The sequence below is a fragment of the Adiantum capillus-veneris genome, chromosome 21, assembly GCF_014529385.1.
Source record: "Adiantum capillus-veneris isolate H3 chromosome 21, ASM1452938v2, whole genome shotgun sequence".
In the NCBI taxonomy this organism is placed as follows: Eukaryota; Viridiplantae; Streptophyta; class Polypodiopsida; order Polypodiales; family Pteridaceae; genus Adiantum; species Adiantum capillus-veneris.
Genome location: NC_140951.1, coordinates 10,429,045 through 10,451,976, shown reverse-complemented (window position 1 = coordinate 10,451,976; position 22,932 = coordinate 10,429,045). Strand labels below are relative to the sequence as shown.

General features: G+C 39.9%; 1 pseudogene; it reads left to right on the top strand.

Annotated features, from left to right (window-relative positions):
* Positions 1 to 5,044: 5,044 nt before the first annotated feature.
* Positions 5,045 to 7,910, top strand: LOC147430536 (uncharacterized; annotated as a pseudogene).
* Positions 7,911 to 22,932: the final 15,022 nt, after the last annotated feature.

Genomic DNA, 22,932 nt, shown 5'->3' with positions numbered 1-22,932 from the left:
TGCTTTTGAATGATTTAACCATAATCCTAAGGAGTTTTTGTCCAGGAATTTTGTAGCACAAGTGGAGTCTTTAAATCTTGCAAACTTGATTGGACTTGATGAGGATGTTCTTTATGAAATTGTGAGAAGGTTGCCTCACTCCGACTGTGTGGAACTCGAAGGAAAGGAGCTCCTAGTCAATTGCTACTTTCTCACGGCCTTCGACGAGCATGAAGATCTAGTTTTTATACAAACCGCTTGTGCGTTGGGAATTGTAAGAGCAAGTGCAATTTATCACTTGGGACGTGGTTGCTCTTTTGGATCCAGAAAATGAAGTTCTAGAGATTTCTGTTTATCGCCTTAGCTTTGAAGAATTTCAACCCTTCTTAGAGCTCATCAATAGTCTACCTTTTTGTTTTGATCAAACAAATCGAGACCTCATTGAAGCTTGGATAGCTGAAGAAGAAAACCTAGAGTGGTATTTTCTTACTTCTTCATTTGCAGGCGAGTGGTTCTAAATCTCTATTGTATCCCTTATTGTAACTCGTGTTGTAATCTTTCATAATAATGGAGAGCCAACGCCAAATGTCTGGATATCCTCTTTTCTTTGGAGAGCCTGGAGAGGATGCAGAATTATTTTTAGCAAATTTCAAGATGTCTTGCCGTATCAAGAGGATAGTAACCGATCAAGAACGTGTAGAAATGTTTGAGGTGGTCCTTAGGAAAGATGCTAGTACTTGGTTTGACTCTTTGCCTGAGGAAGTTAAGGGGAATTACACAGAAGTTTTGAATCGTTTTAAGAGATACTTCTTTGATCCCCAAAACACTCAAAAACTATGGCAAGACATTGTTTCTCATAAGCAAAAAGACTTAGATGACTACTACTTGTACAAGCAAGAGTTTCTACGTCTTTGGGCTCTATGGATACGAAATGTTGCTAACCCTGGTGATGGTGCAGAATTTTTAAAGAAGGAGAGGTTCATAGCCGGACTCTTTCCTGACCTTAAGGTAAAAGTTGAGGCGGGTGCACCTGCTACTTTTGATGCAGCGGAAACTAGGGCTGCTGAGAAGTATAGGAAACTCAAGTGCTTAAGGGGAGAGGTTACAATAGAAGGTCTTAGACCCAAAGGTAAGTCACAAGCATCAACATCTAGGGAGCTTTCTGAGGTAACGGCTGAAGTGATTGAGAAGTTAAATGAATCTTTAAGCAGCCTGTCAATTCACCTTGCACAAGCTGTAGGTCCAAAGGGACAAGCAAAGAAGTCAGAAGAGAGAGAGCCATGAACTAGGAGAGTCTTGCAATGTTGGAATTGCGGAGAGTCTGGACATGGGATATATAATTGTCCTTGGCCCCGTGGAGAGCCAAGGAGACCTAACTTGAATTACCCAATGATGAATACAGGAGAAGGAGCTGGTCAACAACCAAGGCTTCTACAAAGGCCAAATGGACCAAGACCACCTCCACAAGGGGTAGAAGGAGTTCCACCTTTGCCAGATCCAAATGTGCATGTGGTAGAGGTGACAAATTCAAATGAGGTTGACATGGAAGCCAATGGCATTAAGCGTGGCCGAGGGAAAGGTAAAGAGAAAGAAGGAGTCACATCACAGAGTGACCATGGACAAGGCAAAAAGGAAAAGGAGACCAAGGAAACCAAGAGGACTCGACGTCGTATCAACCTCCAAGACTTCCCTCTTGGACATGGTATGGCTCCGTACAACTTGTTGGAAGACATGAGAGGTAAGGGCCCTGATATTTCATGGCCTCAATTTCTTGCATTATGTCCACAAGTAAGGAGGGATTTAACAAGGGCAGTTAGCACTAGGAGAAAGGTAAAAGAGAGTGTGCCTGTTGTAAAAATTGCACAAGCTGAAATGAATGAGGACATTACACCGGTGCTAGACTGTTACATCAAAGGAAGATTGGTTAGGAAAGGTCTAGTGGATGGGGGTGCACAAATTTGCATCATGACAGAGGGACTCATGCAAAGACTAGGCATGCACATCCATGAGACACCTGAAATCAAAGTCAAGATGGCAAACAATAGCAAGGCTAGGTGTGTAGGCATTTGTAAAAATGTCTTTGTAGAGGCCTTTGGCATTAAGAAAGCGGTGGATTTTTATGTTATGTTGACCAAGGGAAGTGGTTATCCATTTATCCTAGGAAGACCATGGCTAATGAAAATGCGAGCTTTGCAGGATTGGGAGAGTGGGAAATTAATTTGCAGGAATGACAATCATAAGAAGGTTGTCTTTGACATGAAGGAGCAACGCCAAGAGGAGCTCCATGAAGAATCATCTCAAAGTGAGACGGAAGAAGGTTGGACCGATAGCACTTCAGAAGAAGAAAGTAGCGGCAGCATTACTGAAGAGGAGTCTTCCATCGAAGTCATGGGGGTAAGGTTTAAGCCAAGCAACCAAGAGACCTCTTGTCAAGGCTTGGAGGAGGTAGGTCCTCAAGAGAACGAAGGTGTTCAAGATGAAGGGATGCTGGAAGGTATGCTATCAACAACACTTACAAAGGATGAAAGGGAGGAGTTCAAATGTGTGCTAAGGAAGTTTCCTAGGCTTTTTGCTAAAGACTACACCGACGTGCGTGGGGTAGATGTTGTTCAACACAAGATTGAGTTAAAGCCTGAGGCCACACCTAAAGCTCAGAAGCTACGAAGGCTAGGAGTTATAAAGGAGCAGGCTCTACTCAAGGAGGTAAGAAAGCTTCTAGCAGCAGGTTTCATTTATCCAGTGGAGAATTCAGAGTGGGTCTCTCCTGTTGTTGTCACTCCTAAGAAAAATGGCAAGTGGAGGGTGTGTGTGGATTACCGTCCCCTCAATGAGGCAACAAAAAGAGATCACTTTCCCCTCCCATTCCAGGATGAGATACTAAATGAGGTAGCTGGTCATGAGAAGTACACTGTGTGCGATGGTTACTCAGGTTACTTTCAAATAGGGATTGCATTGGAGGATCAATTGAAAACAACCTTTATCACTCCTTGGGGTTGTTATGCTTTTAGAGTCATGCCATTTGGTCTGACAAATGCTCCTGCAACATTCCAACGTTTCATGAATATGGTGTTTCAAGCATTCTTTGGAAAGTCAATTAGGGTGTTCATTGATGATTTCTGTATTTATAGCTCAAAATCATTGCATCTACAAAGGGTAGAAGAAGGTTTAAAGAAGCTCTACGACATGGGAGGTCAACTCAACCCCGACAAGTGCCATATAGGTGAGGATGAAGTAATCTTGCTTGGTCATAAAGTTTCTTACAAAGGCATTGAAGTGGATCCTTCGAAGGCAAAGGCTCTTATTGAGCTACCATCACCCAAGAGTCTTAAGGAGGTCATCTCATTCATTCAAAAGGTGAAGTATATGTCACGCTTCATTCACTTAGCCTCGGAGTTACTTCACCCTTTGCAAAAGTTGACACAACAAGTAGAATTTGCATGGTCTGATGAGCTTGAAGAGTACTTTTGTAACATTAAAGCCATTTTGTCAGAGCTACCAACACTCATGCCTCCTTGTTGGGAGTACACATTCTTTGTTAGCTCTAGTGCTGGGAAAGAAACAATTGGTGCAGTTTTGTTACAACAAGATCCCTATAGTACCAGGATGCGGCCCATCTACTTTGCTAGTAGGGTCATGAATGCTTTAGAGAGAGGCTACACGGAGGCAGAACTCATGATGCTTTCTCTCATGTTTGCGATAAGGAAGTTTAGATCCTACTTGCTCCCAAAACCTTTTGTAATCCTCACCGCAGAGAATTTGTTCCCTTGGGTGTCATCTCAAATGAATCTTAGTACTAGGATCTCAAAGTGGATTATGGAGTTGCAAGAGTTTCAATACTCTTTCAAGGTAGAAGATAGTGTGCGTGCACAATTGGCAGGGATTCTCACTTATAGGGTGCATGAAAAGGAGATTAAGGTGCCTGAAGTAAAGACCCTACCATTGCCACCACCAAAAAGTATTCCTAATGCTTTTACCTTGTTCTTTGATGGAGCTTTTCGTCGAGCCACAGGAAAAGCAGGGGGAGGGCTAGTGTTGCTCAACCCAAGTGGAGAGGTGGTCATGAAAGAGAAGTTCAATCTACCAAGTTCAGCTAGCAACAATGAAGCAGAATACGACACACTAATTCATGGTTTGAAGATGTGCATTGGCCAAGGGATACAACGCCTCATGGTAAAGGGAGATGCACTTCTCATTGTTAAACAGATTTTAGGTATTTGGGCATGCAAGAATGAAAGCTTACGGACAAAAGTTCATGCCATTCGTAGATTGTTTAATCAATTTGAAGAAGTGCAACTATATCATATTCCTAGGAAACAGAATGAAGATGCCGATTTACTTGCACAGCAAGTAGTTACATGTGTTGAGAAAGAAGTGCAGGTCATCATGGTGGCAGCAACTGTCAAGCAACCGAGATACCAGGGATTGGAGTCATTGACTCCCATTATTAGCTACATTTTGGAGGGCGAGTTTCCACAAGACTTCACGAAGGCTCAGAAGAGGAGACTCATGAAGAAGGCAAGCGCATATCTCTTCCTAGAAGGCTCCCTCTATCAAAGAGGGAGGGATCAAGTGTGCAGAAGAGTACCAACTATTGAGGAAATTCCAGCCATTCTAAAAGGTTTGCACGAAGAAGCATGTGGTGGTCATTTTGCCCAAGAATTAACTGTGAAGAAGATTTTGCTTGCGGGGTATGTTTGGCCAAGTCTGCATGTGGATGTCCAACATTGGTGTAAAAGCTGTCACAATTGTCAGATAAATGGAAATAGAAGGTTGGTGCATGGCCTGAGGCAAATAGTGCTTGCAAATGGACCCTTTGAAAAGTGGGGCATTGATGCTATGGGTCCTCTGCCTAGGACAAAAAATGGTAAACTCTACATTCTAGTGGCTGTAGACTATATGACTAGGTGGGTGGAAGCACAGAGTGTGGCAAAGGTAAATGAGAAGACAATTCATAACGTAGGTACAAGGAGATCCAAGAATTGTGTGTGTCAAGGTGGAATGCCTACCATTATGCTCTTCATGCGGCCGCTTATGTAGTGGATCCACAATTCCAACAAGGGAACCAATGGAAGGGAAAAGAGATGATGAATGGTTGGCAAACCATCCTTGCGCGCCTTGTGCCCGACCCAAAGGAAAGGACCGAGATTTGGAGGAAAATCAATGTCTACAAGAATGGAAAGGGAGAAATTTATCACATGCCCGATGTACAAGCATCTTGGTTAGAGATGGGGAGTGCTCTTTGATGGGAGGAGTTTGTGGCAAGATTGGACGGTTTACAGGATTTGACTATTCGCATTCTTATCCAAGCATACACTACGAGTTGCTTGGAGCAACTTTGGAGTGTGAATGCTCATGTAGCCTCAAAGAAGAGGAATCGTCTTGATGTGAAGAGAGCCAATGATCTCATATATGTCTCACCAAATTTGAAGATGCTTTCCAAGTCAGACCAAAGTGATGATTTTGCGGAGTGGGCACTTGCTGAGGATGATCCTATCCCAGAGACACAGATAGATGCAACGGTGCCAGAGTCAGAGATGGAGACAACACCACTTGAGGATGATTTTTTGGATCAAATGGATTATGCAGAGCCAATTGACATTGAGTTGGCACCATGGGCCAACATGTAGAGTCTCGAGTCTTGACTCTTGACTCGAGTCCTTCCCTTTTTGACTCCCATTTATGCTAAAATCTACTTATCCACTCTTCACTTGTACATCATTATGTTTTGCCCCTTGGCGAGGATGATTGATGCTTGATCACCACACCAGTGGTGTACTGTGTTGCGCACATTGCATGCTCTTTATTATATTTTGGTGTTATGTAATATGAATGCAAAAACCACTTTTTCTTTGCAATCTTGTGCTCTTAGTGTTAACTATTGTCTCAGTATTAAATTTGCAAAGAACTGGTGTTTTTTAAAGCGCGTCCCTTGTCGCGTCCCCCGTCCCTTGTTTTGCCACGTCCCCGTCCTCGGGACACGCCACGTCCTTGAGACCCGTCCCCGTCCCCATGTGACTATGGTCTTCTTGCCACATAAGCTACACCTGCATGGATGATACATTATATGATGAGATAGTCATAAGAAGTTCCTGGAATACAACCTCATCAATACATTGACTGATATAACTGTTTTGGTGTAGGTTAGTGAAGAGGGTCATAGCTCAAACAATAGAAATGGTGGTGCAAGTTGGGCAGTGAAGATAGGTGGCCATGAAGGGGACTGTCCTCTCTTTGTTAAGGACCCCAGTGAGCCTCAACGTATGCCAGTAGAGGTACAAATTCAAGAAAAGTGTTTTGTAAGATCATTCATGCACAAAATTGGCAAAGGTGCAATATCTAACGATAACAGCAAATCGGAGGTCGGCTTGTCGAAGCCAAAGCAAATGAGTAGTTTCAAAGCAGACAATGGACAACCGCGATATCTAACGATAACAAAAAATCGGAGGTAAGCTTGTCGAAGCCGAAGCAAATGAGTAGTTTCAAAGCAGACAGTGGACAGCCTGCTCTTAAGTGGATCTGATTCTAAAGTCAAGCCCCGTGGTAATGGTAGTTTCAACACCCTTCCTATCATGTCAATGGTGAATCACAAAAGAAGAGCAGCAACGAGACTTCCTCCGAGCCCAACATCGCTAGCAGAGAGGTTGATTCTAGGAGTGCCCCGTCAAAGGTGACCCACAAATCCAAAGAGGCATCACCAAAGCCTACTTTTACCCATGTCAAGAATTTGTCCTCGTCTCTCAATGCCAACCCGCAGAGGAGGCTTCCCCCAATCAAGGCGGTGCAAAGAGCTCCTTCGTCAAGGACATGGCTAAACCTCTGCACTGAATGCAAAGCAGAAGTGGAAGGTGCTACGTGCTAGCCAACGAGGGTTTTCCGCTTGTTCAACACAAAAACGCCTGTTGTGCTTATGGCTTGTCTTCTTGGGTGACCGAAGGCAAACCTATGAGCGGCCCTGATTATGTGTTCAAACTTGCACGCTAAACACCCACCAGGCCAGATTTCCTGAACGGCTTTATGTGCTCAAGCCATAGTTACCCGGAAAGGGAAAGGGGAACAGGAACGAGAGGGTCCGGAACGGGACGGGAACGGGGAGAGGAGGAGGGGGTGCCGGAACAGGACCGGGATCGGGATCGGAACGGTTGACTAAAGTAAAGCTTGAACTACCTCCATTCAGCTGAGTCCCAAATAAACTCCTAAACAACCCAAAAATTGCCCCCAAATCTGACTTCAAACCTGCCCTCAAATTGCACCAAATATGTTCCCCAAATCTCCCCCCAAATATGTTCTTTTACCCATTCTGCCTTGCGTTTCTCCGTTCCGCCTCATGTTCCCCCTGTTCCCGAACATCCTTCTGGTTACACCCCATTCCAGAACGCGTTCCATTCTCGACTCTGTTTTGGGAATGGAACTCGTCCTGAACGCCGTTTCAGAACGTTTGGGCTATGTCCCGCTGGTACCCTATTACACTGGCTCAAGCTATCTATTGGCAACAATGGATGTGTGTCCGCTTGCACATCCTCCCAGAATGCTGTCCGGCTTTGCAAGAATATCAAATGTGCGAATAATAATTCCAAGTTTGTGGCCTGTATGGCTGCCACCAATGCAACCCCCAAGAAATATCAGGTCTCTCAATGACATTCGCTTCCCTGGCTTGCTCTTGCTAATGGAAAGAGTTGTAAAGCCGTCCCCACAAAATGGATGAACAAGATATGAATCAAGATGGTACTGCATCTCCAAATGGAGATTTGGTTGCCACATTGCCACAATAGGAAGGGGATGGTGTTGATTGTCGGGAGTTTGACATGAAAGGGGAACTTGAAGAGGATGTGGTAAGCTCAAAAGACCAAAGTGAAGAAGGGATCGAGTTAGATGGCATTGCAAAGGCTTTGCCATAGGGTGGAAGATTGAATGGACAAGATTGCTCCATCTAAGGAGTCCAAGGTTGCGTTTTCTATAGGTCTCAAGAGAAACAGATATATGTTGACCAAAAAAGAGCAAAGTTCTTCCAACAAGAGGGGACCATTCGACCCTTTTAGCTAGTCTCTACGAGACATGGAAGCTCGAAACCTACATGAAAATGTCATCACTCTTTCCCTCTCTCTTGATATTGCTCACCATGATGCTATGTACGCTAGTGATTTCATTTTAAAGCTAATGTTACTCCTTTATGTTTGTTTCTAGTGTTGACCTCATGCCTTATGTACAAGAGCAAACATTCACTATATTCACAACATGCTTTGCAAATTGGATAGTGGCAACCTCTCTAAAGCGACGAACAAATTGGACAACAGAAACCTCTTCAAAGCGACTAGCAAGACTTTACATCAATAAGTAAGATTTGTTTTGTTGTCAGCAGATGGAATGCCTAGGACAGGGGAAAATCTTGGCCACCATCGGTAAATAAAAGATCTCAAAAGGACAACTTTATGGACCCTGTGTATCAAGAAGACGTACAAGAAATGGATCCTCCTACAAATATGAAAATCTAGCTAGACGTAGATCTCTTACTGTCTCTACAACCTGCATAATCTTCAAGAAATGGCTCCTCCTACAAATATGAAAATGTAGCTAGACGTAGATCTCCTACTCTCTCTACAACCTGCATAATCTGTATTCGTGTGACCAACAATAGAAGCATCACAGTTATCGAAGCGTAAACACCTCCTTGTTGTACCCTTCAAGTATTTGAGGATGTGTTTCACCGACTTAAGAAAGATACAAAGGCTTACTTGATAGCTTGCACTCTTTTCTTAACCTTTATCTTCAATATTTTTTAGTCTTCTTTCTCTTTGTCGAGTACTTAGCATTGTTGTTTTCTCTTTGAGTTGTTGTGTAAGCACCTTGATAGTCTTTTTGCTGCTTTCAACTTGATGAGCACATTGCGTGACTTTCTTATGTAATCGTACATTCTTGTTGCATGCAATGTATCTCTCATTGCAAAACATCATGTCTTATGGCCAATTTCTTTAGTGTAACCATGCAGGACATTGTGGTCATCTCCCACATAGTTCACCAAAGAGGTTATATCCTTAAAAGGTGGAGTGGAATTTGTGACGAGATGTTTATGAAAAATTCTTCTGTCTATCCAAAGGTACATATTTTTCAGGCCCTCTGATCTAAAGTTTTCTTTCGAAGATTCAAAAATGATATATTTTTTGTTTTTCTTGCAATGGGACTCATGCATATGACACACATCTCTTTGATTCCTCATGGACGTTCTTTGTGGAGAAGCTACAATCTTTGACTAAGACATGTCTAATCAAAACTATTGTAGGAGGAGGTGAGGACAATGGAGTAAATTTAATCAATATTCACACGCAAGAGCACACTAGGGGGAAGAATGAGCTAATAAAGCAGAGCTTAGTTTCAAAAATGTAGAAGGTTGAGATATTCAACATTGAATTTTTAGCCGCCGCAAACAGTGAAGTGCTATCATGATTGGTTATTTTTTGGGCTTTTTTAGAAACAATACATTGTAATGAAGGAGATACTCAATTTTTGTGAAAAACATTCAGGAAAGATGAGAAAATGAATTTTTCATTATCTTTCTCTACACTGGCTATGGCATTTCTTACAAGTCAAAATTTGAGTTTAAACTTTTTCTAATGCCAACTCTCCGCCGTACTTTTATGTGGCACTTTTGAATGTTTTGCACTATGTGGTTCATGTTTTGTGTCATTATGAAAAGTTTAACTAATCTTATGGTTTTTGTTGTAGCTTGTCAAAACATCATATTCGGTATTACACAAATGAAACACCTTCTCGCCTAACAAGTAGATAGTCTACTTTTATTTTTGTATTTTGATATCAATAGCTTTGAATTACTTTAAACATATGTTTTCTTTGAATGAAATACCTTCTCGCTTAACATGTCGATAGTCTACTTTCATTTGTGCATTTTGATATCACTTACTTTACATTACTTTAAACCTATGTTTTCTTCAATTGTAAGTATTTGATGTCAAGATTCATATACTTAATAGAGACATATATATTTTTTCCTCTAATAACAATCTAACTTCCATGTTAAAAACAAAAGATCGTATGACTTGACCAACCAAGTATGACTAGTTGTGAAGTTTGATCTTTGATTGTTTGAACAAGGACAGATTCCTAGTAGTTTATGAAACTATCAAAGGTGTGTGGACATACTCCTTGTGGTTATGACGTTTATTGAATTTTAGCTTAAAAAAGCATCAAGATGTGCTTCAAACGTGAGAAGGGTTGTAAAACTTGTTTTGTCAAGAAATGATTGCTCTGATGCATACGAATGTTAATGCTTCTACATGTGAAGCCAATAATTAAATACAATCATCGGAGGAGTTCTAATGTCAAGGAAAAACTTTTTGAGCGATCCAATTATCAAGTGAGGCTACAAGATTAATCATGCGATACATCTCACATAGCTGAATCTTCCAACAAAACAAACCACTACTGATAGCCGTTTTTCGGCTCTTTGTAATTGCCACAGTGAGTTACCTCACCCTACCAAAATCACCCAAACACTGTGGCTATCCCTACCATTTCACTGTACATAGGCGTGCGTGAGTCACGGGACTTTTCCCATATCTCCTTACTGAAATAAAAAACCCTCAATTAGCTAGGCATTGGGCTAGTTGAGCCAAAAATAAAATAAAAAATATAAGTATATTATGGCCCATGCGTATGTAAATATTTCTTTGTATATAGGGCCTAAATAAAAGATTTTTTCATAATTATTTTGGTATTTATTTAAATATTTCTACCTAGGTGTGTGTTATTTATGCTCTGTACATTGCCTCACCATTACCACAATTTTTTCTTACCATTTTTCATACTCTTTATTCCATATAGAAATATTTTCATGTAAGCTTCTCATTTATTTGGTGTAACTCCACCCCAACAAAAATCCAAAAAAACTAGTTTTATTTATGTGTATATTTTTTCACTATTGTGATTTTTCCCTTCCTACATCTATTTTGTTTTTTTTTCTAAAAAATTAGAACACCAAAAATATTTATCTTTTTATGGTAGCCTCATAATGAGAGAGATTTCTTTTGACCCCTTTATATTTTTTTCCACTTATATTATTTATATTTGACATGTACATATTTTTTAGACCCCTCAATATTTGATTTTCTTAGTTGTACTATTCACTTATATCATAATCTCAACAATATCTTCAATTATAGACCTACCAAATAAGGTCAAGGGTAGGTGGCATGCATACATGCACTATGGAGGGCTCACTCTTGGAGGTATTCAAAAGAATCATCCAAAGAAGGACTCCACAAGGACCTTGTGCAGTGGAAAAAAACGGTCGGTTTTGCTGAATTTTTAAAGTTCACTTGCTCTCCGAATTTGAAAAGGTGATACAAACAAAAGTTGTAGCTCGTGGACTGAACTTTTGCCTCAAATTTTTTCATATTTTTTTGAGCTACGAGCTGTGAGCTATGATTTTATTAGTGGACCCCAGTTTTCCCATGCTATGCAGCCACACTCTCTCTTCCACTTTATCATTTTCCTCTTTCACACACACTTGTCCACTCATCATCCCCACCTCTCTCACCACTCCTCTCTGCACCCTTATCACCTTCTCCTCAACCTTGAAGAATAAGAGAAACCATGGTGAACTCATACCTCCCACACACAATTCCATTCCAAAATTGACCACCTAGTCTCATTTTTCCTCCTCCAATTTACCCATATCTATCAAAAAAACCACAAAATTCAGCCTCTTCTCTTAAAAGACAGCATCATGGTGGTTGATTACTCAGCTTCAATTACCTTGTCTCTCAAGGAAGGTCAAGAGTGGAGAAAAAATGTACCGTCAAAGCTAGTGGACCGTCAACAAGCGTCAAAATTGGCCCTACTCAAGACACTTGGAGCATCAACCTTGTAAGAAATCCACCTTTTCTTACCTCTTAAGAGTTTTTCTTCCTTATTTGTATCTTACATGGATACTCCCATTGTAAATATCCAATTCCATTTGTAAATTAATACTGACTCTACTAACACTAACCCACTATGAAAAGTCCTATCACCTCCATTTCTCTCCTCTCTCTTTCCCCACCAACTTCTTGATAATTCCAAGAGAAAGAAATTAGATAAATGGCTGAAAATCTAACCCAACCATGGTTAGAGGAGTAACCCTAGCCTTCAAAATTTCTATAAAAGGAGGGTGTGGCTAGCACAAAAGAGGGAGAAGAAAGAGCACTATGCTATAGCTTGAGAAGCCAAGCTCAACCTCTCTAGAAGGAGCTCTTGAGTGGAAGCTCATTGTCTTATGCATGTGCATGTGTTGTAATAGGAGATTAGCAAGGGAACTCTATGCCATTGTAAGAGAGAGAGTGATCATTCAATTGAGAGTAGGAAATCTATCATTTCTCCTACTAGTGTAAGCCCAACATTTGCTGAATCAAGGAGGGTGGATTTGGACTAAGCTTGGATACTTTGTCTCCCTTCCAACGTGAAGTAATGGACAACAATGATGCGTAAGTGTCTTGGTGTTTTTTGTTAAGTTCTTGATAGCTTGTATCTGGTGTTGTCATCAATCTAGCCATAAATCCTACATACTGTAAGAGGGTGACAGGGTGGAGAGGACTCCCCTGGCCTTAAGACAGTGATTGGGATGGCTTTTCTTGTGATGTGTTGTGGTGAAATTTACGCAAGCTATGTTGAACAAATACTAATCTCACTTTGATTTGTCATGACATATTTGTAAGAAGGTATTAATGCAACAAGCACCCCCTCCCCCTTTCTCTCTCTTTCTTACATATATAATTGTGTTTGCTTGATCATTGCCGATACGTTTCAAAGCAGCCCGAGCACTTCCTCCCTCTTTCTCTCTCTCTCTCTCTCTCTCTCTCTCTCTCTCTCTCTCTCGTGTTTTAGTGTGTGAGAGTGTTCCATTGGTGTTAGAGTTAGTGTAAATTCCTTGCTTGTTTGTGGGTTGCTCTAACGATTCTCCTCTTTTGCGTCCTAGTTCGCTCTTAAACTAGGTGGTGCCCCTTGTGTAGTTGGGATTTGGCTGTGGGTTTGTTGTTTTGGTTTGTGTTGTGTTGTGCCCCAGCCCCATTGAGCAGCACGAGAGCCTTGAAGGGTGTCTAGAGGTTGCTCTTCTTCTTGCCCGCCCCGGACCGCCTCACTACTTAGATCATCAGGGGATGGATCTAGCATACCAAGTCGATTGAATCTTCCAAAAAATTAAGCCACTACCCAAGGCAATTGCAAGATTCCACACAAAAGTCAGTATTAAACAAACTGACAATTTGTATGCCCAAAAAAAGGCAATGCAATGGTAGGTTTATGCAACTCAACCTAGAGGGATATAGCACCTCCTTTAATTCCCAAGGAGAAAATGAACGATCCCAATGCGATATTTCTTGCTTCTCTCACCCCAACCCTAATATGTTACATAACCTAAGAAACAAGAGATGATGCAAAAATACTTAAGCACATTGATTACACTACTATTATACATCACATGTCACCTAAAAAGAGTCTTATTGGCAAAAAATTTTGATTTGCTATGCCTAGTGTTTTTCTTATGTGCATGTAACAAATCAGTTGTGAACAAAGTTGGATCCAAAATTTGAGAAATGTATATTCATTGATTATTCTCTTGAGTGGAAAGGCTATAAGTATTACAACTATGTCACACGTCAAGTGAGGATGAGCAGGAATGTTTCTTTAATGAGTTAAAGTTTTGGTATGTTGGTGTAAAAGATAATTTTTGGGCTAATCAAAAGGAGAATATGGTTGTAGAAAATGTCGATGTCCAGGTATAGATTTTGGGTGGATTGCAAGGGTCACCTAGTTCACGCCATGTTGAGAATCCATGTGAGTGGGAGGTTACAAGAGAGAGTAAGTTCTGCAAGTTTACCAAATGTATCAAAGAAGGAAAAATAAAAGGTTGATTACGCCTCAAGGATATCAACTTTGAGTGCAAGTCATGATGATTCAAGTGGCTTGAATCAAAGTCTTGATGAGGAGTTTGGAATACCCTCCGTGAAGACTATGGATGCAAGAAGGATGAGGGTAGAAAATAGGGCACCTAGCAATGATTTTGAACCACATAGATATGGAAGAGTAATCCCAATGAAACCCCTCTTGCTTCTTTAACCTTCTCTCTATCATACTCCTTTGTAATATTTACCTCTCTATTGCTCTTTCATGGATGTGGTTTATTATGATGAAAACATTAATGTTTCACTCTCATTTTGGTGTCAATGAGTCTTGCTTGAGCTTTTAATCAAGGTTCTTTTGTCTATGTGTGTGCCTCTCTCTCCCTCTCCATCTAACCTCATATATCGTGCATATTTTTGTTAGAAAATATGATGTAGCTAAGTAGATAATTGAGTAGATTACTTAATGGAGAAAGATAATTTTCACACACAAGAGATTATAGAGTAGAGAGAGAGAGAGAGAGAGAGTACACACGATATACGTGGTTCACCCAATGTGGGCTACATCCACGGGAAAACAGCCACTTAATGGCTTTAGTACTTTAAACAAAAAGTAGGTTAAAAAGGGATTATACCCTTAATAGAGCTCTCGCCTTGCTTTAATCTCACCATCTCACACCCACCTTGTTGCATCAACTTCACACTCTGAAATGTGTGTAGAAATGGCCTCCTTTTATAGGCCCAAAGGGTTGCCCTCTCTCATGAGAGGCAGTCACTTGTAGCCGCCCTTATGTAGATAAGTCCAAATCGGACCCTCCAATCCGCCCATGTGTGGCCGCCCTTGAAAAGACAAGTCCGCTTTTGAATTCGGCTTGAGACTCGGCGTGAAAATTTCGATTTTCGAGACGAGTAATTTTTATTTTCGGCGAGTGATTTCCTTCACGTACGATGGCTTCTCCTCATAACGGGAACCTACAAATGTGCCTTTTTAATACAAAAAAATACAAGGGGTAAATCAGGCTCTATACTTAACAATTTTCCTGTCATTTTTAAGCCATAACCTTGTTAATTTGAAAGTGAGTAAATACCTCACTTTTTTCTTTCATGAAGTACACATATACCTTCCTTGAATGGTCATCAATGAAGGTATCCTAAAACTTGCATCTACCCATAGATATGGTTACCGTATGACTTTACACATTGAATGCATCGTCTCCTACCAATACATTTTGGGCTACATGCTTGTCATGAGGAAATGATTCCTTTGCCTACTTTCCAAACTGTCAAGCCTCACAAAATTATGCATTTCGTCCATTTTAAAAATGGAAAATTTGTAACAAGCTCTTCACTTTGTGTAGTTTTCAGACTTAACACATTCATATGTCTAGTATGCTAATACCAAATGTCTATGTTTGAGACACCTTGTGACCCTTGTGCAAACATGACAACTTTCATCTTAGAATTTATTTACATCAAGAATGATTTTTTTTTCACTTTTTTACCTTCTTCAATGAATTTTCCATTTTTCTTGTATCCTTTTACATACAGACCATTCGATTTGAGCTTTGATCTGTAAACCTTGCGTGACCATTTTGCCAATAGACACCAACTTCTTTGTAACATTGGGTACATTGTACTAGTGTGATGCTAGATCTCTAATTTCTTTTTAATTAATATCTTCTATCCACACCATTGGCCATGGTGTGCGAAGGTCATGCCTTCCATCCCTCTCTCTCTCTCTCTCTCTCTCTCTCTCTCTCTCTCTCTCTCTCTCTCTCTCTACAAAGTGTCTGATTAGTGTGCGTGCATGGGTAGTAGCATTGAGGGGATGGACCGGAATGGCCACACTAATGCAAAGTAGGCCTGTTAATTGCATTCTTGTGTAGGTGTGTGTTTGCTTGCTTGCTTGCTCTCATGCTCTTATGAAGCAATGTTGACATACGAAGCAAGAAATGGAGAGAAATGGTGTTGCTCAGTGACCGTATACAACGATGAGTTGCTCGTACTCTCATGCATCCCCTAGTACACACAAAAAAAATAAGATTTTCATCATGGAACGAGATCTTCATTTTTTGCACCTTTTTTGAGTGATCATCAAAGACTAACATGCATAATGGACAATTGTTAGCTATGATGATACAATGAATTGGCTCTGCATAGCCAAATGATGTATCTCCCCCTCATTCAATAAAAACTCAAGCCTGCAAATCACAACTTAATATAGCCCAACAATTAATGCATCAAAGCATTTTGGTAGTGTAATCAAACACAATCCGATCCCGTTTTCAAGCATCCTCCGATTTTTTGTCCGACCCAAAGCTTAACTGAATTTATTTACTTAAGTGGCCAAATGTAGGACCAAACTCACTCAAAACACTCAAGAAATCGATTTTATTTTTGTTTTCTTTTTTTTTGAAGGTTTTTTTCCCGAAGGAAGGAGGGTGAGAACCTCCCCCTCTTTTGATTGCCGGATGCAACCTACGAGGGCGAGACGTCTTGTGTAGTAGCTTACAAGGGCGAGATGCCATCAGCTCATTGGCGAATCACAGGTGATGGAAGCAGGGCAAAGGGGCGAGTTTGGCAGAGATCGACCTGCAAGCGAAAAAGGTGTGTGTGTGTGTGTGTGTGTGTGTGAGAGAGAGAGAGAGAGAGAGAGAGAGAGAGAGAGTTGTGAGCTTGCCAATGCTGTCAACATAGTGCAAGTGATGCCAATCGATGGCGCAAGTCGGGTCAGCTTCACTACCTCCATTGAGTGGTTTTAATCATAGCTCAAATTATAGTCTAAAAAGATCAGCAGCTTGCAGGTTGCGAGGGATGGCTCTTAGAGTCTCAATAGCTAAGTCAAAGGATGCACAAAAACTCACCACACCATTGCAGCACTCTAGACCAAGAGTATCGACGATGTGTGTGTGCTCGCTGACTTAGCGAGCTCAAGGTCTCAACTCTCCACTTTCTCAATTAACAACGTTTTTGGCTGTGAATTTCGAAAGCAAGTGACGTCCAAAGGAAGCAGCATGGGGCAAGTGGACCACGTGGGATCATTGGTTGGCATGATTGATGAGAGCCAGTGAAGTTGCGACTTCGCCGCGTCAGATGGGAGCTTGGCAAAAGATGGAACTTGAGGGTGTGTTTGAGCGTCTTTGAAAGGATGGCCTCTCGACTTCGCTTACACCAAAGGGATAAAACTATTGTGTGTGTAAAGATTTGGTATAAAGATTGGGACTTGACATCGACCCCTTTGGTCGTGAGGAAAGGCTTTGATCAATAAAACCTCACGGGATCATGAATACAATTGATATTTAACACTCACTTGAACTCACAACAATTTAGGTTTCTCTTTGCAATATCACACATATTAAAAAAAATTCAACATAATGTAGTGATCATTGCAATCTTTAAACCCATTTCAAGCCAATTTTAATGAATGCACTCACTTCACAAATGGGCATACATGCCAAAAATTCATGCAAATTTCTACTCAGCCCACCAATCATGTTGCGTGCAAGCGTAACATTAAAACCAGATTTCACTTGGGACGAATGCTAATATAGCACAATTGGATTTATGGTGCTGCACCTCAATCATCTCCAATTATGTGCAAATTGAGTCATCCACTCTAGTCCCCAATTGATTAAAATCATGCACACACCAATATTTAGTCATCATAATTGATATTTCATACCAACTACTCATTCACAAATTGGATGTTTAATGCCATTGACTAGGCACACACAGTAATGTATATTTGCCATGTTCATGACATTGATCAATCATTAGCATGGCAATAAACTAAAACTATTCACAATTGAGCATTAATTTAGAGATCTATCTTAATCTTGAGCCAATTTTGATACATATATCAACTATTTGGCCAATCCATCATCAGAACTGGTAGAAAATGCCAATTACTCATTCACACATTGGATAGGGTCAAAAAAATTCAATGGTGATATGCATTCATGCCCATACAGAGCATTGAAAGGTGACATCCCAATGCTTTTATGGAAAGAGGAGTTATAGGCAAATTCTACCAAGAGAAGAAATTGAATCCACTTACGAGGTTCTCTATTGCAATAAGCTCGAAGGATATCTTCAATTACTTTGTTTACCCATTTTGTCTGTCTGTCTGTCTAAGGATGATATGCCGAGCTAAAACATAGTTGTATTCCTAAAGCTTCAAATAGAGACTTCCAAAACTTGGAAGTATATAATTGATGTTGTTGAAGAATACTCAAGACCTTGCATACATGTTCCTCATGCTCCTTAGCATCTTTAGATTATACCAACATATCATCAAAGAATACAAGAACAAAATCATCCAGGTATTCTCAAAATATATCCTGTATGAGCCGATTAAAAGTTGCTAGTGCATTTGTAAGGCCAAAGGGAATCACTATGAACTCATAGTGCCCACATCAAGTGTTCAATGCAGTCTGGTATATGTCTGCTTTAATCTGGATTTGATGATACCCCAACCTGAGATCAATTTTTGTCCCTGTAAAATATGTCCAAAAGTTTGTCTATACGAGGGATAGGATACTTTTTCTTTATGGATACCTGATTAAGGCCTCAATAATCTATGCAGAGATGTAAGGATCCATCCTTCTTTTTTTGAAACAAAATAGGTGCTCCCTAGGGAGAAATACTTGGTCAAATGAACCCTTTCTCGATTAGTTGTTGAAGATGTTCTTTGAGTTCTATGGCTTTGGGTAGAGAAATTTTGTAAGGTCTTTTGGAAATAGGTTCACTACCTGGAAAAATTTCCATCTCATGGTCTATGTCCCTTGGGGGAGGTAAATTTGAGAGGTCCTCTAGAAACACATCTGAAAATTTCTTAAGCCACTTTGGAAGTTCATGATTCAGAGGCCAACCAACTTGGTTGGCCATGAAGTTGGTTGACCATGAAGATTTGTTTTCCATTATGTAGACCTTTAATTAGTCTACTAGCCTTGACAAGATGGGCTTTTGGCTTCCCATTACATCCTTGAACTAAAATTTCCTCCCCTAGCTCATTCCTAAAGGATAAACTACCCTCGTCGCAGTGAATGTGTGCTTGATTTTTCATTATTCAATCCATTCCCAATATACCATTGTAGATTCCAATATGTAGGGTATGAAAGTAAGATGAGGTAGAAACTCCTCCTAATTCAAATTCTACTTTTTCGATTCAATGTCGAGAAAAGACTTCTTTTCCATCTGATAATTCCACTACCATTATTTTGACTAGGTACTGATTCAACTTAAGTTTCCTTAAACATTTTGAGAAAGAAAAGAATGGGTGCTACCACAATCTATAAGTAATTCAAACTTTTCACCTTGTCGGTTTGCAGTAGTGTGAATGATCGCATATTGCTGGCACACTCTAGGATTGTCAATTGAGGCAAACAAGGTTGCTCTTTCATCTTCCTCATTCATTAGAGTAGGCTCTCCTACTGCTGCATAAGCTTGGGCTCCTCTTCCACTTCCTCTTCCTCTTCCCCTGCCATGCCCTCTATCTCTTCCTCCTCTTTGTAAGTTACCCTGGTTGATTTGAGGTTGGCAGTTAGGCCTAGTCATAGCTCTAGGGTCTAAATCTAAGGGAAACTTGCGCTTGTAGTGTCCCATCTGACCGCATCCATAACATCTTATATGAGGGAAATTTTGATTGAGAGTTGGTACATCAATTACTGTACGTCGTTGACTTCCTTGGTTTAAATTTCCTCTAGCTCTTCCGCTATAATTGTTATAGTTGTTTGGAATAGTTTTTAGTGGAATTGTTTCCTTCAGCTGCAAGAGGTTTGGCCCTAAGAAGGGAATCATAGATTGATATAAGTCTCATGGATTCAAGACGTGTGCTCAAGGGCTTGTTGAGATTTTGACAGAATCGGGCATTTTGTTGTTACATGGTCATCTGAGGAGCATAACATCGTAAAGATACAAACTTTGTATAGTACTTCTCTAGTGAAATTCCTAACTGGCGTGGACCAAAGAATTCATTCATCTTAATGGCTTGGTGAGCAAGAGGAAGATAATGTTCTATAATGGCCTGCTTCATCTTCTCCCAAGTTGGTTTATTAGTAGGTCCACCACAGCTTGGCATCTCCACTAAGACAGAACATACCTAGCATTGTTTAGTTTTCTTGAGCAGTTCTTGCAGCTATGAAATAATCATCCATAGCTTCTGCATCCCGCTCTAGGTTGGGCCCTTCTCCTTTGAAGACAGGGAGTTGGACCTGCTTTACTAGTAATTTCTTTTCTTGTGTAACAGTGTAGAGGCTATTTATGCGAGGGTTACCCTGTGAGATTAACTTAGGGAGTTTAGTATTTATTAAATTTTTCTCTACTTTACTTATTTCAAAACATTTAGCACTTCATTCACATTGCAATGATCAAACAGTAAATCCACTAATCTTTATTCCAATAAACATGACATACAGTGTTCCAGGAAAACTCATGGTATATACAATGACTAATACAAGAAACTAATATGTACAAGGACATCAACACTCCTAAATAAAAATCATATGCACCATGGGTGGGTCGGATACAGGATCACAAAATACAACATCTCTTGATCCTCTAAAGCTAGTACTTACACCCATAGGCCTAATTTTTCCTTGGTAGACTATGGTAGTTATTTGATCAAATACTCATTGGTTTTGTGACACGAAAATACCACCATCTATTGCTATAGTTTCATTTGGATCCTCTGTTCCTATGAAAAAGTATACTTCAATTACTCGAAGCTCATCGGCCCACTTGAGTCTTTTGAGATTTTAAGAAAACCCTTCCATCTCTCCCGCATCTATGAGAAAAACTCCACCATACCTTCCCAAGCTAATTTCCCAAGTGGGTGGGAAAACCATGTAATCCAATAGCTTCATTACACTCTTCCATACTCTGTATCTTCGGGATGTGCATGCTCCCATAAACATGATGTTGAAGACCAAAAACTTGCAAAAGGCCTGATGGAATTCTTCCTGCATAGATGGGGACAATGTTTCTCTTTTCTCTTCCTCTCTCACATTTCAATTACACACATTTTTTAATTTCTTTTGCAAAAACCAATTTTCCCTAGTACCTGATGTTTTTCTTCTAGGTCCAAGACCTTAATTAACCTTGCTCTGATGCAACTTGTGTGATCCCCAACCCACCAATACCAAGATTGGGATGGGATCCTTGACAGGTCTCTAGCTCTACTGAAAGTTAGAATCTCTAAGTAAGAAGTGTCCCTAGAATAGACCTTTACCATTGACAATGGCTTGGGTCTTTAGCTCTAGAAGAACACATAATCTTGTCTCACAGCAAAACGAGACAACATCTTAAAAATCCAAGACTGTTTCAACCTTATAACTTTCACAATTTGGGCTGAGGTATTCTCAACCAACGCTTTTTCGCCCAACAGATGTGACGACACAATCGCTGGTGAACTCCTCTTTCAATTGGAAAAGTTTTCTAAATATTTTTAGTACATGGGAATGGATAGTTACCTGACTAATCAGGTCCACCCGTCCATGATTGACAACCTTAGTCTATCCCCACTTACCACCCCTCACTCACATATGATCCTTTTTTTTCCTAATTACTACCAGATGTGTTTTAACATTTAAAATAATGGATTCCTTTTTGACTTTTCGTCACGGTAATTCATTAAGACAAGTCATTGAAATCAACATTGAAAAGAGTCTTTTAGAGAACAAACATCTTTAGACTTGAGACAAGGTACAATCACTTATAATATATCTTGAAAATCGTGACATGCACTCCACTTCTCTCAAGCACACCTATACATGGGTGAACAAACAACACCCTTCTTTATTTCAAAATAGGATGGAAACCCATCACCCAAAGTTCGAGGTGCCCATATGCCAAAACCAGTTGCCCATACAACCGGGCGTTTCCCCTACAATAAAAATGGTATCCTAAGTAATATCCAAAAACATACACATGTAATAGGTACAGACTCCACGTACATGGGGGAAACCGACTCATCCATGACTGACAAGCCATCATTACCCATCACCTGAAGTGAAAATATTCCAAGGAATCAGAAGTGTCTTGAGACAAGTTGTCTTAAGGATGACCAATCCTTCTTTCCTAAGTCAACCAACCTTATCTCAAACAGTTCCTTCCTAATTTACAAACAAGTGTATGTTGGTTTCTTGGAAGATGTCTTCCATTATAGCCAGTTTTACTTTTTCTAATTCCCTACTCCCTCTTTACGTATGCAATGTTAATATTTTAAAAAAACTTGAATTATTTAAAACTTAAGTATAATGAAGACCCACCTGAGACTGATCGGGCATTTGTTATAATACCGGGGTCTGAATGCTCTCATCAGTAGGCCTAGTACTAGGCCCAACCTCATCGTCGTGCGACGCTCTAGCTCTGTTAGGAACACTGCCCTCATCATTAGATGGAGGATTGGCTCGGGTCCTTTTTGGTGCCATGACTTCATATCCCTATAAAAAAGGACGTCTATTTATTAGGTAAATCATCCAAAAGTTTGACATAACCTTCGTATTCAATCTAATTTCTCTTCTTAACTTAATCAAGGTTAAATTTGTAGTCCTATATGGTAATTTCTTGACCTAGTAATTTCTTATCTACTTATATGGGTAAAATGACTTTTTCATAGCTTCCTTAAGGGTTTTCTAAGCTCTTCTTAATTTTTTTTAATTTTTTACATCTTTTTTCTTATTCCTCCATCTTTACTAAGCTTGAAATCTTCTTATTTTAAGATTAATATTTATTATAATAATTTTCTCTTAAAGATTGCATTTTCTCAGCTTTATATCAATGGTTTATACTTTTGGTAATTTTCCTAGAGACTTTTGATAGTAGATTCTATTTATCCTAATTAATCTTTAAATAAAAATGAGACTTTTGATCAATTATAATTACTTAAACTAATTAATAAATTATGTATAATTATCACAAGTAGATATTGATGTTTCCTAACACTGATAATTACCTTTCAATTATCTAAATTAGTTATCAAATTTTCCCTTTTATTTTCAGCTAAAATCAATCTATTTAGGATTGATTATATAGATAAATTAACTTGTTGACCTTAAGCTAATTATCA